Genomic DNA, 12,308 nt, shown 5'->3' with positions numbered 1-12,308 from the left:
AGGAGGGGGGGGCAAGGATAGGCATCTGTGTGGTAATGGTAATGAGGAAGAGAAGCCATTGTAGGTGATCTTCTGATACAGCTGGATTCATTAAAAATTGGAAAAGAAAATACAGCAGAAACTATATATCAAAAATGCAACAGAAAATGCTGAAATGCTTAATAAATCAGACGGTATCTGTCATGAAAAAAGCAGAAAAAACATTTCCGGTTACTAACCTATTAAGGAAAGAACAAAAAGATCTGTGTTAATCGCAGCGAAGGAGAAATTAACTGAAGGGATATTGGTCGAAGGCAAATGGATTTGGGGAAAATAAACAAAACATGGGTCTACATGAAGTGTAAATTAGAATAGGAGAGCTGTCAATAAAATTTGCTGACGGTAATAGGAGCAGTGGTAATGATCTGAAACTGTTAAATTCAATTCTGAGATAATGGGAACTGCAGATGCTGGAGAATCCAAGATAACAAAGTGTGGAGCTGGATGAACACAGCAGGCCAAGCGGCATCTTAGGAGCACAAAAGCTGACGTTTTGGGCCTAGACCCTTCATCAGAAAAGGGGGAGGGAGAGAGGGGGAGGCGGATCGAAGATGGATAGAGGAGAAGATGGGAGAGGAGACAGAAACGTTAAAGGGGTGGGGATGGAGCCAGTGGAGGTGAGTGCAGTGGGGAGGTAGGGAGGGGATAGGCCAGTCTGGGGAGGACAGGCAGGTCCAGGGGGCGGGATGAAGTTAGTAGGTAGAAAATGGAGGTGGGAGAAGAGGATAGGTGAGAAGAACAGGTTAGGGAGGTGGGGACAAGCTGGGCTGGTTTTGGGATGCAGTGGGGGGAGGGGAGATTTTGAAGCTTGTGAAATCCACGTTGATACCATTGGGCTGCAGGTTTCCCAAGTGGAATATGCTTTGCTGTTCCTGCAACCTTCAGGTGGCATCGTTGTGGCACTGCAGGAGGCCCAGGATGGACATATCGTCTAAGGAATGGGAGGGGGAGTTGAAATGGTTCGCGACTGGGAGGTACAGTTGTTTATTGCGAACCAAGTGTAGGTGTTCTGCAAAGCGGTCTCCAAGCCTCCACTTGGTTTCCCCGATGTAGAGGACACCACAATGGGTACAGCGGATGCAGTATTTCACATTGACAGATGTGCAGGTGAACATCTGCTTGATGTGAAAAGTCTTCTTGGGGTCTGGGTTGGGAGTGAGGGAGGAGGTATGGGAGCAAGTGTAGCACTTCCTGCGGTTGCAGGGGAAAGTGCTGGGTGTGGTGGTGTTGGAGGGGAGTGTGGAGTGGACAAGGGAGTCACAGAGAGAGTGATCTCTCTGGAAAGCAGACAAGGGGGGGATGGTTGGACCAACCTCCAAGCGCCAAACCATCACCTCCCAAACCATCCACAACCTCATCACCTCAGGTTACCTCCCACCCACAGCATCCCCTCACCCCTATCCCAGGCCCCACATCATCCCCCCCTCTCTAACCTGTTCTTGCTCTCAACTATCCTCTCCTCCCACCTCAATCTACACCCCCGTTTCCTACCTACTAACCTCATCTCACCCCCTTGACTTGTCCGTCCTCCCCGGACTGACCTATCCTCTCTCTACCTCCTCGCCTACACTTACCTCCACTGCCTCTTTAACTTGTTTGTCTCCTCTCCACCTGTCTTCTCTATCCATCTTTGATCCTCCTCCCCCTTTCTCCCTATTTATTTCACAGCCCTCTCCCCCTCCCCCTTTTCTGATGAAGTGTCTAGGCCCGAGACATCAGCTTTTGTGCTCCTAAGATGCTGCTTGGCCTGCTGTGTTCATCCAGCCCCACACTTTGTTATATTAAATTCAATTCTGATTCAGATTAAATGCAATGATGGGAGTTGACCATTGAGTTGTATCAAATTTTGAAAAAAATATTTCATGTTGTACTGGCATTACAGTGTGATATGAAACTGAGATTATCATTAATGGGTTGTTCAGAGCTTAGGTGGAGCAATCATTGAAACATTCTGTCCAAGTGGGGTAGGTGATGGCCTAGTGGTATTATCACTAGATTATTAATCCAGAAACCCATCTGATGTTCTTGGGACATGTGTTTGAATCCCACCACAGCAGATGGTGGCATTAGAATTTTTAAAAAATCTAAAATTAAGAATCTACTGATCACCATGAAATCATTGCCGAATGTCAGGAAAATCCCGTTCACTAATGGTTCACTAATGTCTTTCAGGGGACGAAATCTGCCACCCTGACCTGGTTTGGCATATATGTGACTCCAGACCCACAGCAATGTGTTTGACTCTCAACTGCCCTCTGAAATGGCCTAGTGAGCCACTCAGTCGTACCAATCGCTGTAAAGACTCAAAGAAATGAAACTGGGCAGATCACCTGGCATTGACCTAGGCACTGGAAAAGACAGCAGCAACATACCCGTTGACCCTGCAAGGTTCTCCTCATTAACATCTGGGGGATAGCGCCAAAATTGGGAGAGCTGTCTTACAGACTAGTCAAGCAATAGCCTGACATAGTCATACTCACAGAATCATATCTTACCAACAATGTCCCACACATCACCATCACCGGATATGTCCTGTCTCATTGGCAGGACAGACCCAGCAAAAGGGCAGCACAGTGCTATACAATCGGGAGGGAATTGCACCAGGAGTCCTCAACATTGACTCTGGAACCCATGAAGTCTCATGTCTTCAAGTTAAACATGGACAAGGAAACCTCCTGATTGCCACATACCGTCCTCCCTCAGCTGATGACTCAGTACTCCTCAATGTTGAACAACACTTAGAGGAAGCTCTGAGGATGGCAAGGGCACAAGATGTACTCTGGGTGGAGGGTTTCATTGCCCACCACCAAGAGTGGCCCGGCAGCAGTACTACTGATCAAGCTGGTCAGGCTCTAAAGGACATAGTTGTTAGACTGGGTCTGTGGCAGGTGGTGAGGGAATCAACAAGAGTGAAAAACATACTTTACCTCATCCTTACCAATCTGCCATCTGCAGTTGCATCTGTCCATGACAGTATCGGTAAAAGTGACCATTGCATAGTCCTTGTGGAGCTGAAAACCTGCCTTCACATTGAGAACAACATCCATCGTGTTGTGTGGCACTATCACTGAGCAAAATGGGACAGACTTCGCACAAATCTAACAACTCAAGAGTGGGCATCCATGAGGTGCTGTGGGCCATCAACAGCAGCAGAATTGTACTCCATCACAATCTGTAACCTCATGGCCCAGCATATCCCCCACTCAACCATTACCATCAAGTCAGGGGATCAACCCTGGTTCAATGGGGAGTGCAGGAGGGCATGCCAGGAGCAGCACCAGGCTTGCCTGAAGATGAGGTATCAACCTGGTGAAGCCACCAAACAGGAGTACTTGCACACCAAACAGCAAAAGCACCAAGTGATAGAGCTAAACGACCCCACAACCAATGGATCAGATTTCAGCTCTGCCGTTCTGCCACATCCAGTCGTGAATGGTGGTGGACAATTAAACAACTCGTGGGAAGAGGAGGTTCCATAAATATTCCCATCTTCAATGATGGAAGAGCCGAGCACATCAGTGCAAAAAATAAGGCTGGAGCATTTGCCGCAATTTTCAGCCAGAAGTGCCAAGCGGATGATTCATCTCAGCCTTCGCTAGTGGTCCCCCAGCATTACAGATACCAGTCTTCAGCTAATTCGATTCACTTCACATGATATCAGAAACAGTTGGAGGCACTGGATACTGCAAAGGCTACCGGCCCTGAAAATATTCTGGCAATAGTACTGAAGACTTGTGCTCCAATGTGGAAAATTGCCCAAGTATGTCCTGTACACAAAAAGCAGGACAAATCCAACCTGGCCAATTACTGCCCCAACAGTCTCCTCTCGATCATCAGTAAAGTGATGGAAGGTGTCATCAACAGTGCTATCACACAGCACTTGCTCAGAAAGATCCTGCTCAGTGATACCCAGTTTGGGTTCCAACAGGGCCACTCAGCTCTTGATCTCATTACAGCCTTATTCAAACATGGACAAAAGAGCTGAATTCCAGAGGTGAGGTGAGAGTCACAGTCCTTGATATCAAGGCTGCACTTGACCAAGTGTGGCATCAAGGGGCCCTAGCAAAACTGGAACCAATGGGTATCAGGGGACAAACTCTCCAGTGGTTGGAGTCATATCTGACACATAGGAAGATGATCATGTCAGCCCCAGGACATCTCTGCAGGAGTTCCTCAGGGTAGCATCCTAGGCCCAGCTAATTTCAGCTGCTTCATCAATGACGTTCCCTCCATCATAAGGTCAAAATAGGGATGTTTGCCAACGATTGCACAATGTTCAGCACCATTCATGGCTCCGCAGATACTGAAGCAGTCCATGTTCACATGCAACAAGATCTGGACAATACCCAGGCTTGGGCTGACAAGTGGCAAGTGACATTCACGTCACACAAATGCCAGGCTATGACCAACACCAATAAGAGACAATCTAACCACCACCCCTTGACATTCAATGGTGTGACCATCACTGAATCCCCCACTATCAACATCCTGGGGATTATCATTGACCAGAAACTCAACTGGACTCACCGCATTAACAGCATGGCTAGAAGAGCAGGCCAGAAACTAGGAATACTGCATCGAGTAACTCACCTCCTGACTCCTCAAAGCCTGTCCACCATGTACAAGGCACAAGTCAGGAGTGTGATGGAATACTCCCCACATGCCTGGATGAGTGCAGCCCCAATAGCACTCAAAAAGCTTGACACCATCCAGGACAAAGCAGCCCCCTTGATTGGCACTACATCCACAAGCATCCACTCCCCCCACCACCGAAGCTGAATAGCAGCAGTGTGTACTATCTACAGGATGCACTGCAGAAGTTCACCAAAGATCATCAGACAGCACCTTCCAAACCCACGGCCATTTCCATATAAAAGGACAAGGGCAGCTGATATAAGGCCACACCACCACCTCTAAGTTCCCCTCCAAGTCACCCACCATGCTCATTTGGAAATGTATCAACATTCCTTCACTGTCGCTATGTCAGAATCCTGCAATTCCCTCCCTAATCGCATTGAGGGTCAACCCACAGCAGGAGGACTGCAGCAGTTCAAAAAGGCAACTCACCACCACCTTCTCAAGGGCAACTAAGGATGGGCAAGAAATGCTGGCCAGCCAGCAATACCCACATCCCACAAATGAATAAAAAAAATTCTAGACCTGGTTCATTCCAAAAGATTATGTTTGTTTTTTTTCAAAATTTCAGAATTGCAGTACTTTGTTTTAAGTGATTCTGAGGGCTGGAGAAGATACAGAGAAGAGCAGTCAATATCCTAACTAATTTTGAGAGATTTGATTGTCAAAATAGATTCAAGGAAATCTCTTTTTGGAAGAATCTAGCCGTAGTGGAGACACGATTAATGTTTTAAACTGATGAAAAGACTAGATTTGATCAGGTTGGATTTGTGCTAGACTAGACTTTAGCAGGTATTTATCACAGACAATGCCTGCAGAAGCAGATTATCAAAGCATCTGGTGATTATTAATTTGCTATGGCCCCTTGAAAGAGAGTCAGACAAGTTTCTGAGCGAGGAAGCTATTTCCAGTTAAAGTGTGAGATGCCAAGATTACTGGGAAAGGCAGGACTCAAAAGCTTTTCCTAAATTAGTGGCAGAATTTTTCTGAATTTATCTAGAAAATAGTGTGACTATGAAAGGTCCCAAATTAACATCCAAAGAAAATTGGGGGCTGTTGTTCATAGATCTTTAAAATGTCATGTACAGGTACAAAAAAAAATTCAAAGCGACTAAAGGAATGCAGGCAGTTGTAACTAAATTATAGGGTAGAGGGGTGGAATAAATGCTTGAATTCTACAAAGCCCTAGTTATAGATTCCCTACAGCATGGAAACAGGCCCTTCAGCCCAACAAGTCCACATCAACCCTCGGCACATCCCACCCAAAGCCACCTCCCATTAACACACCTAATCTACACATATCTGAACACTGCAGGAAATTTAGCATGGCCAGTCCACTTAGGCTGCACATCTTTGAACTGTGGAAGAAAACCAGAACACCCAGAGGAAACCCACACAGACACAGGGAGAACATAGAAACTCCACACACATACAGTTGCCTGAGGATGGAATTGAACCCAGGCCCCTGGCACTGTGAGGCTGCAGTGCTAACCACCTTGCCACCATGCCGCCCCTGCACTCTACAAACTTATACTCTATGTTACCCTTGCTCATCTGATTTTTCCAGTCAATATGCTGATTAAGATTATCCATTATGACTGCAGTGCCTTTCTTACACAATTTCATTATTCTGGATGTGAGTTTGCTTGCTGAGCTGGAAGGTTAGTTTTCAGACGTTTCGTCACTATTCTAGGTAACATCAGTGAGCCTCCGACGAAGCTTCGTCGGAGGCTCACTGATGATGTTACCTAGAATGGTGATGAAACCTCTGAAAACTAACCTTGCAGCTCAGCGAGCAAACTCACATCCAGAACCTCAACCTGAGCTACAAATCTTCTCAAAACTTTCATTATTGCTTGATTTATACATCTTCCTTGTAGCTATCAAGTCAGATTCATTTATTTCTAGTTGTGCCAATAATTCTTCTATCTTGTTACAAATCTTGCATGCAATCAGATAAAGAACCCAAGCATTGGCTTTTTATTATTGTTACTTACTCTAGTTCTAACTTATGCTGCACTTTTTCTATCCCTGTCCGTCATACTTTAACGATCATTTGCCTTCTCATTTCCCTGCAACTTTTCTTGTTTCTTCTTAAACTTTTTTTAAAACTTCTCTTCAATTGAAACCTCCTCCCACCATTAGTGGTTTAAAACCCTAACTACAGCCGCAGTTACATGATTTACCAGGACTCTAGCCTTGGTATGGACCAAATGAAGCCTTTTCCAATTGAACAGGCCTCTTTTCCCCCAAAATACTGTTGCCAGTGCCCCACAATTCAGAATCCATTTCTCTTTTGTTCACCGAGGAATTCTGGGTACTACACCTTAGGGAGAGAGTGCAGGGTAGACTTACCAGAATGATGACACAAGAATTAAGATACGATGAGAAATTATAAAACTGGTTGTATTTCATGAAATTTGGAAGGTTAACAAGTAATTTCATCAAAGATTTAAAGGTATTAAGAAAAACAGATATATGTTGAGGCAAACTATTTCCTATGGTTAAGTTTAGGTCCAAGAATCACAGAATCCCTACAGCGTGGAAGCAAACCATTCAACCCAGTGAGTCCACACCAACCCTCCAAAGAACATTCCACCTAGACCCATCCCTGCATTTCCCATGGCTAATCCAGCTAACCTGCAAACCTTTGGATTATGGGTGGAGATCAGAGAAACAGCAGAAACCCACAATGACACGGAGAATGTCTGTGTGGAGTTTGCACAGTCACCCCAGACTGGGATTACAATGATGCCACCCGAGGGTTGCAGGAACAGCAACTCATATTCCGCCTGGGAACCCTGCAGCCCAATGGCATCAATGTGGACTTCACCAGCTTCAAAATCTCCCCTTCCCCCACCGCATCCCTAAACCAGCCCAGTTCGTCCCATCCCCGCACTGCACCACACAACCAACCCAGCTCTTCCCCTCCACCCACTGCATCCCAAAACCAGTCCAACCTGTCTCTGCCTCCCTAACCTGTTCTTCCTCTCACCCATCCCTTCCTCCCACCCTAAGCTGCACCTCCATCTCCTACCTACTAACCTCATCCCATCTCCTTGACCTGTCCGTCTTCCCTGGACTGACCTCTACCGCCCCTACCTCCCCACCTATACTCTCCTCTCCACCTATCTTCTTTTCTCTCCATCTTCGGTCCGCCTCCCCCTCTCTCCCTATTCATTCCAGAACCCTCACCCCATCCCCCTCTCTGATGAAGGGTCTAGGCCCGAAACGTCAGCTTTTGTGCTCCTGAGATGCTGCTGGGCCTGCTGTGTTCATCCAGCCTCACATTTTATTATCCTAGACTGGAATTGAAACCAGGTTTGGTGAGGCTGTAGAGCTAACCACTGGTTGAGAACTAACCATGCCATCTCATGAGGCAATGTCCAAAAATTACATCTTAAAGGGGTAAAATTTAGGTGAAATCCCTTCACAAACAGTGGTGGAAGGTCAGAACTCTGTTTTACAAATGGCAATTGATGCTAAAAACGTGTTAATTTTAAAGCAGGGAATGATACATTTTTTCTTAACCTAATGTATTAAGGGGTATGGCCAAAGGTTGATAATAAGGACTTGAGTCACAGGCTAGCCATGATCACATTGAATTGTGGAACAGTCTTGAAGGATTAAATTGTCTGCTCCTGTTCATAGGTCCCTAAGGTTGGTGGAGAGAAGGTCCACTTCTCCAGAAGATTCAAACGGGCCAGGCTTGACAGATGACTTTTTGCCTGTTCTTTTTTTTTGGTGTCAGATTTGATTTAATGAAATAGAGCCATTCTTGCTGGATATCCAAAATAGCTAACAATGTCTCAAACAGATTAATCTGGAAAAGTATAATAAATGCTAGAGTGGTGACACTTGTTGTCAAAGTGGAATTAAATCAGTAGGTTACCAATATGACATAATGGACTGAATATCAATTTTGTTTCTCAGCTGCGAGATCTGCTGAGTTTCTCCAGTACTTTCTATTTCTTTAAGTGTACTATTTAGGTTTGTCCTTATTATCTGTGGTTTCTTTATGCAAAGTATATTTCACCAGATATTGTTTGTTTGAGTCGGGAATGTAATCTAAAATCATCCACTGGACTATGCCACCAAAAATAGAAACATAGAAAATAGGAGCAGGAGGAAACCATTCAGCCCTTTGAGCCTGTTCCGCTATTCTTCATGATCAAGGCTGATCGTCCAACTCAATAGCCCCATCCTGCTTTGATCCTATAACCTTTGACCCCATTCACTCCAAGTGCTATATCTAGTCGCCTCTTGAATACATTCAATGCTTTGGCGTCAATTACTTCCTGTGGTGGTGAATTCCACAGGTTCACCACTCTTTAGGTGAAGAAATGCCTCCTCATCTCCGTCCTAATGGCCTACTCTGATTCCTCAGATCGTGACCCCTGTTTTGTGGACACAACCACCATCGGGAACATCTTCCCTGCATCTACGCTGTCTAGTCCTGTTGAATTTTTTAATTCTCATTACCATGATGCCCCCCTCATTCATCTGAACCTTAATGAAAACAATCCCAACCTAGTTAAGATAATGTGAGGCTGAATGAACACAGCAAACCCAGCAGCATCTCAGGAGCACAAAAGCTCCTTCAGAGAGGGGGATGGGGTGAGGGTTCTGGAATAAATAGGGAGAGAGGGGGAGGCGGACCGAAGATGGAGAGAAAAGAAGATAAGTGGAGAGTATAGGTTGGGAGGTAGGGAGGGGATAGGTCAGTCCAGGGAAGACGGACAGGTCAAGGAGGTGGGATGAGGTTAGTAGGTAGGAGATGGAGGTGCAGCTTGGGGTGGGAGGAAGGGATGGGTGAGAGGAAGAACCGGTTAGGGAGGCAGAGACAGGCTGGGCTGGTTTTGGGATGCAGTGGGTGGAGGGGATGAGCTGGGCTGGTTGTGTGGTGCAGTGGGGGGAGGGGATGAACTGGGCTGGTTTTGGGATGCGGTGGGGGAAGGGGAGATTTTGAAGCTGGTGAAGTCCACATTGATGCCATTGGGCTGCAGGGTTCCCAAGCGGAATATGAGTTGCTGTGCTTGCAACCTTCGGGTGGCATCATTGTGGCACTGCAGGAGGCCCATGATGGACATGTCATCTAAAGAATGAGACGGGGGAGTGGAAATGGTTCGCGACTGGGAGGCGCAGTTGTTTATTGCGAACTGAGCGGAGGTGTTCTGCAAGGCGGTCCCCAAGCCTCCGCTTGGTTTCCCCAATGTAGAGGAAGCCACACTGGGTACAATGGATACAGTATACCACATTGGCAGATGTGCAGGTGAACCTCTGCTTAGTATGGAAAGCCATCTTGGGGCCTGGGATAGGGGTGAGGGAGGAGGTGTGGGGGCAAGTGTAGCATTTCCTGCGGTTTCAGGGGAAGGTGCCGGGTGTGGTGGGGTTGGAGGGCAGTGGGGAGCGAACAAGGGAGTCACGGAGAGAGTGGTCTCTCCGGGAAGCAGACAAAGGTGGGGATGGAAAAATGTCTTGGGTGGTGGGGTCGGATTGTAAATGGCGGAAGTGTCGGAGGATGATGCGTTGTATCCGGAGGTCGGTGGGGTGGTGTGTGAGAACGAGGGGGATCCTCTTTGGGCAGTTGTGGCGGGTTCGGGGTGTGAGGGATGTGTTGCGGGAAATGCAGAAGATGCGGTCAAGGGCGTTCTCGACCACTGTGGAGGGAAAGTTACGGTCCTTGAAGAACTTGGACATCTGGGATGTGCGGGAGTGGAATGCCTCATCGTGGGAGCAGATGCGGCGGAGGCGGAGGAATTGGCAATAGGGGATGGAATTTTTGCAGGAGGGTGGGTGGGAGGAGGTGTATTCTAGGTAGCTGTGGGAGTCGGTGGGCTTAAAATGGACATCGGTTACAAGCTGGTTGCCTGAGATGGAGACTGAGAGGTCCAGGAAGGTGTGGGATGTGTTGGAGATGGCCCAGGTGAACTGACGGTTGGGGTGGAAGGTGTTGGTGAAGTGGATGAACTGTTCAAGCTCCACTGGGGAGCAAGAGGCGGCGCCGATACAGCCATCAATGTAACGGAGGAAGAGGTGGGGTTTGGGGCCTGTGTAGGTGCGGAAGAGGGACTGTTCCACGTAACCTACAAAGAGGCAGGCATAGATGGGGCCCATGCAGGTGCCCATGGCCACCCCCTTTGTCTGTAGGAAGTGGGAGGAATCGAAAGTGAAGTTGTTGAGGGTGAGGACGAGTTCGGCTAGGCAGATGAGGGTGTCGGTGGAGGGGGACTGGTCGGGCCTGCAGGACGGGAAGAAGCGGAGGGCCAAAACCAGTCCAGCCTGTCTTTGCCTAGCTGAACTCGTCCTCACCCTCAACAACTTCTCTTTAGACTCCTCCCACTTCCTACAGACTAAGGGGGTGGCCATAGGCACCCGCATGGGCCCCAGCTATGCTTGCCTCTTTGTAGGTTACGTGGAACTGTCCCTCTTCCGCACCTACACAGGCCCCAAACCCCACCTCTTCCTCCGTTACATTGATGACTGTATCGGCGCCGCCTCTTGCTCCCCAGAGGAGCTCAAACAGTTCATCCACTTCACCAACACCTTCCACCCCAACCTTCAGTTCACCTGGGCCATCTCCAGCACATCCCTCACCTTCCTGGACCTCTCAGTCTCCATCTCAGGCAACCAGCTTGTAACTGATGTCCATTTCAAGCCCACCGACTCCCACAGCTACCTAGAATACACCTCCTCCCACCCACCCTCCTGCAAAAATTCCATCCCCTATTCCCAATTCCTCCGCCTCCGCCGCATCTGCTCCCACGATGAGGCATTCCACTCCCGCACATCCCAGATGTCCGAGTTCTTCCAGGACCGCAACTTTCCCCCCACAGTGATCGAGAACGCCCTTGACCGCGTCTCCCGTATTTCCCGCAACACATCCCTCACACCCCGCCCCCGCCACAGCCGCCCAAAGAGGATTCCCCTCGTTCTCACACACCACCCTACCAACCTCCGGATACAACGCATCATCCTCCGACACTTCCGCCAACTACAATCCGACCCCACCACCGAAGACAGTTTTCCATCCCCACCCCTGTCTGCTTTCCGGAGAGAGCACTCTCTCCGTGACTCCCTTGTTCGCTCCACACCGCCCTCCAACCCCACCACACTCGGCACCTTCCCCTGCAACTGCAGGAAATGCTACACTTGCCCCCACACCTCCTCCCTCACCCCTATCCAGGCACCAAGATGACAAACCACATTAAGCAGAGGTTCACCTGCACATCTGCCAATGTGGTATACTCCATCCACTGTACCCGGTGTGGCTGCCTCTACATTGGGGAAACCAAGCGGAGGCTTGGAGACCGCTTTGCAGAACACCTCCGCTCAGTTTGCAACAAACAACTGCACCTCCCAGTCGCAAACTATTTCCACTCCCCCTCCCATTCTTTAGATGACATGTCCATCATGGGCCTCCTGCAGTGCCACAATGATGCCACCCGAAGGTTGCAGCAACTCATATTCCGCCTGGGAACCCTGCAGCCCAATGGTATCAATGTGGACTTCACCAGTTTCAAAATCTCCCCTTCCCCAACTACATCCCTAAACCAGCCCAGTTCCTCCCCTCCCTCCACTGCACCACACAACCAGCCCAGCTCTTCCCCCCCACCCACTGCATCCCAAAACCA

Source organism: Stegostoma tigrinum, chromosome 2 (assembly GCF_030684315.1).
Source record: "Stegostoma tigrinum isolate sSteTig4 chromosome 2, sSteTig4.hap1, whole genome shotgun sequence".
Taxonomy (NCBI): Eukaryota; Metazoa; Chordata; class Chondrichthyes; order Orectolobiformes; family Stegostomatidae; genus Stegostoma; species Stegostoma tigrinum.
The sequence above is the reverse complement of the archived record's forward strand: the minus strand, read 5'-3'. Positions refer to the sequence as shown.